We start from the raw sequence: 4,880 nt of genomic DNA on the forward strand, positions 1-4,880 counted from the left end.
AACAATTCGTCCCCCTCAGAGTTTCAAGTGCATATGATTTTCTTTCCCGTGCTTCCTTTCTGGTGGACTTGAGTCGTAGGATATACCGCACTATCAAGAGGTGGTCCGCGTTGTAAAGGCTTGGGTGGAATCATCACGTACACACTCATATTGCACCCATCGCTCCTTTCTGTTTTATTAGAGTTGTCTTCTGTCTGTGCCGAAGAAGGGGAGAAGAGCTGCCAGCGGTAGTATCATGGGCAGCAGCGGTAGTACCGCTTATAGGCGGTAGTACCACTGCTACCTCCGCTCGCACTATGGCTCGTAGTTGAGGCCTCAACTTTTTCATGTCGGGTTTTACGGTAGTGCCTCTGGGTCTCTACCGTGCAACCTATTCGCCTCTAGAAATCTGGCGGATGTAGCACAGGTAGTAGAAGCGGTAGTACCGCCTATAGGCGGTAGTATCGCCCCTACTACCGCAGCTACCACCTCTTGTTCCTCTACTTTCTCTTCTGCTCTTCTATATCCTCATGCTGATCTTCAAGGGCGGTAGTACCACTCCTAGAGCGGTAGTACCGTGCCATGAGCGGTAGTTCCGTTGGCTTGTGGGATGAGAGGTTCATAACGGTTGGATTTGTCCCCCACTATAAAAGGTGGTCTTCTTCCCCAAGAAGACCTACCTCTTCCTCCCCCAAACTCCATTGTTGCTCCAAAGCTCATTTTCGCTCGATCTCTCTTCCTAGCCAATCAAACTTGTTGATTTTCTAGGGATTGATTGAGAAGGCCAGGATCTACACTTCCACCAAGAGAAATTTGATTCCCCCCACTAATCCCTTGCTGATCATGTTACTCGGGTGTTTGAGCACCCTAGACGGTTGAGGTCACCTTGAAGCCACATTCCATTGTGGTGAATCTCCGTGATGTTGTTGGGAGCCTCCAATCAAGTTGTGGAGATTACACCAACCTTATCTGTAAAGGTTCAGTCGGCGCCTTCAAGGGCTCCACTAGTGGAATCACGTCATCTCACATTGTGTGAGGGCGTGAGGAGAATACGATGGCCCTAGTGGCTTCTTGGGGAGCATTGTGCCTCCACACCGCTCCAATGAAGACGTACTTCCCCTCAAAGGGAAGGAACTTCGGTAACACATCCTCGTCTCCACCGGCTCCACTTGTGGTTATCTCTTACCTTTACTTTGTGCAAGCTATTTCTGTGTTGTATCCTTTGCTTGCACTTGTTGTTGTTATTCTTGGCATCATATAGGTTTCTCACCTAGTTGCACATCTATACAACCTATTTGTTGCTATCCAATTTGTGAAGAAAAGCTAAAAATTGTTAGTTGCCTATTCACCCCCCTCTAGTCAACCATATTGATCCTTTCAATTGGTATCAAATCCTCGTATCTTTATTAAGGTTTTCACAACCCGAAGAGTATGGTTGACACCGAGGAGGAAGTGCCCGAGGCCGTGGAGTTGACTTTGATCACACAAGACGACTTAAATGAAGCTATGGTTTCACTTAAGACGTCTATGACGACCAAAGTCAAGTCCATGCTTAAAGAATTGCTTGAGGGGTTGAAAGCTTCTCCTGACCCTTTGCTTGTGGTTAATCCCACCGCATCGGAGTTGGAGGACAATTCCACAAAGGAAGCGGCTAAAGGAACTCAAGTTTCTTCCCCTCATAACAAGAATGGGACGGGAACATTTGCCTCGGTTCCCCCTCCCCCAGTCTATGGAGGACCGGTCCCTACACTGCACATCAATAATCTTGGTCCTCCACCTAAGCTTGTTAAGGGTGATTTTGCTAATTGTTTTTTTGCATCAAGCCTCATTTGAACCACAACTCAACAAATCTTTGGAGAATCATTGAGCAAGGCTTCTACCCGCATGATCCAAACAACTTCACCCTAAGAGAAGAAGTGGACAATCAATACAATCACTCCGCTTTGTTCATCCTTCAAGATGTGGTTCCTCCTGAAGATCTATCCCACTTACGTCCCATCACTACAAAAAAATACACTTCCGTGATGATATGTGTTTGTCACAGTAGGTCACGTTTTCTATCATGCATGTACATCCATGACGATTTTATGACAGAATCAAGATAGTCATACCTGTGCTATCGTAGAAGTGTTCCATGATATTACCGAAGTTATCATGACGGAAGTATCCACTTCCATGACGATAAATCACGCATCATAGAAGTGCTTTCGTCAAGGGTGACCGACACGTGGCATCCACTGTAACGGGTCACCTTTAAGCTATCAGGTTCCGCTTTGGATCCGATAACCCATTAACAGCCCGAACCAATGGGGATTTTCCATGTGTAAAATTCTCATTCACTGGCAGATCAACATGTCGGCCCAGCGTTCGGGTAGTTGTCATCCAGCGAATGGGCGGGACACGCCTATGATACATTGACACGTGTCTTGGCCCAACAGTGGCCCATTCAGGTTAAAATGTCGGGCCTGTCAAAATAAGCGGGCCGACCCATTAGCGGCCTACTTGAGTCAGGCCCATTCGCAACCACGACCCATACAAGTTACGCAGAATCGGCCCATCAAAGGCCCATTCTAGATTTGACAATTTCAAGCCCATTGTCAGTTCCAGCCCATTAACGGCCCGCTACGTCTTTGGGACCAATTACGGCCCGAGCTTCTTTTGGCCTGTTAGCAGCCCATCGTCAGTTCCAGCCCGTTACCAGCCCGAAACGTCTTTCAGCCTTTTCTCGGCCCATTCTGCAGTTGGGCCAACTTCTAGCCCATTGTGACTTTAGGCCTGTCCTCGGCCCATCCTGCAAATGGGCCAATTCCAAGCCCATTTTGTCTTTGGGCCTGTTAACGGCCCACACAACAGTTGGACCTATGACTGTGCAACCTAATTTTGGGTCCATTAGCGGCCCACATTCCGTAGGGCAAAATTTCAGCCCGACGCGACCTTCAGCGTGTTAAAAGCCTAGTTTGCCAATTGGGCCACCTCTGGCCCAAAACACTTTCGGCCTCTTATTGGCCCGTAAAGCAAAAGTGCCAAGACAAAATTGACATTTATTTCGGCCTACTAGAGGACCACACCATTTCCATTTATACAGGCCTACCGAGCTTTCGCCTGTTAACGGCTTGCTAAGAACCGTTGTTACGGTGAGCCACATCATTTGGGACCCATTAAATATTATTTTGACCATCCCAATTAAGGCCCGCTTTGACTACACATGTTTTTTGTTTGGCTGGCGTCCAGGAAATGTTTGGGCGTGCTGGCCCCCGTTTCAACGATATAGCATATTCAAAGAATTATCCTACTCTATACTATCGCCTTTGAAAAACATACACTATACAATAATGAGACTAAGGCATAAAAACGTAGAATACTCCTACACCATACAATAAAGAAATTACAGCCGATTATACCCACTGGGCATTTTAGCTCGGCACTAGTGATAATAAAGCGTACACAAACAACAAATTACATACACCGGGTAAATAAAGCTCATACATCATGGACATGCATCAACAGAACTTACCATTTGAACTATAATCTCTTCAGAAAATAGGATTCGCCGGATTTAGATAGCACAATTTCCAGTCTGCAAAATCTCCAATTCCTTTGTGGTTAACTCAGTGTCTCATTTCATTTTTTGACTCCTAGATCTGATACCTGCAAGTCCAGTCTCAACTTGTTGATTGCACGTTGAGAATCATGTACACGTTGTCTTGCCACCTCTAGTTGATGCTCGAGAACATCAACACATTCCAATTCCAATTCATAATCATTTGGCAACGACCATGCCGCATTGCTCGCAGATCTTTGTGTTGATGTCACTTCACCCTAAAATGTTTCTGTAAGTACAGATGACTAGGGCAAAAATATAGTTACAACAGTGAAGCGAGCAAGACAGACTATTATGTACATGGCAAAACAGGACTAACAATAATGTTACACGTCATGAAGCATAAGCAGGTGATATTTTAAAAATTATAAAAACGGTAGTTTGTGCAGCCCGGATACAGAAATCTCTCTTAGCTCACCAGAGGAGCATGATGTTGGGGCCAAATCTAAAACACATGTATGTTACAAATTTAGACAACACATTGCGTATAAGCAAGCAGTTGGCCATTCTGTAGCTCAATTAAAGTCTTAGGTAGCATAATGAACAACAAAGGGATTCATACAAACCTACTACAACAAGCAAAACTATGCAATTAGCCTAGTATAAACTAGATTGTGAGCCTCATGCAGTAATAGTTGGTTAATAGACTTCCAAGCTTCAGGCACACTTTGCCAGAGTAATTAAATGGGAAGGCATTTAATTATGTCAACTACTCCCTCTGTTCCTAAATATAAGTCTTTACAAAGATTGCACTCTGGACCACATACAGATGTATATAGATGCGTTTTAGAGTGTAGATTCATTCATTTTGCTTCATATGTAGTCTATAGTGGAATCTCTACAAAGACTTATATTTTGGAATGGAGGGAGTAATAGTTATACAAGTACCAAACATCAGGCATGATTGTTTGGTCATCTCATTAAGTGAGGACAAATGAAGCAACTGAAAAGAGCAATTTAACTATGCCTGAAACAAACAAGCAATTGAACTGTTAAGTTGGCAGCATGCATACATGCACGCCTCAATAACATCCATGGCCAAGCTACATTTACTATATAAAGAAACAAGTAATGTAATATTGTTTTCCCCCTATGAGTATCTCGACTAGTATGTAATCAACATCCTAGTAATGATAGGTAGGCTAATGATGTGAATATGCGTTTTGTTATGACATTTATGACATCGACAACTCTACCATGGCAGAAAGCAGTTTCACGTTGTTCACTACTATAAGATGTTTTAGATATTTAAAAGTAGACTACATCTGTAATGAGTGAACAGACACATTAAAATGTGCTT

Source organism: Triticum dicoccoides, chromosome 3B (genome assembly GCF_002162155.2).
Source record: "Triticum dicoccoides isolate Atlit2015 ecotype Zavitan chromosome 3B, WEW_v2.0, whole genome shotgun sequence".
Taxonomy (NCBI): Eukaryota; Viridiplantae; Streptophyta; class Magnoliopsida; order Poales; family Poaceae; genus Triticum; species Triticum dicoccoides.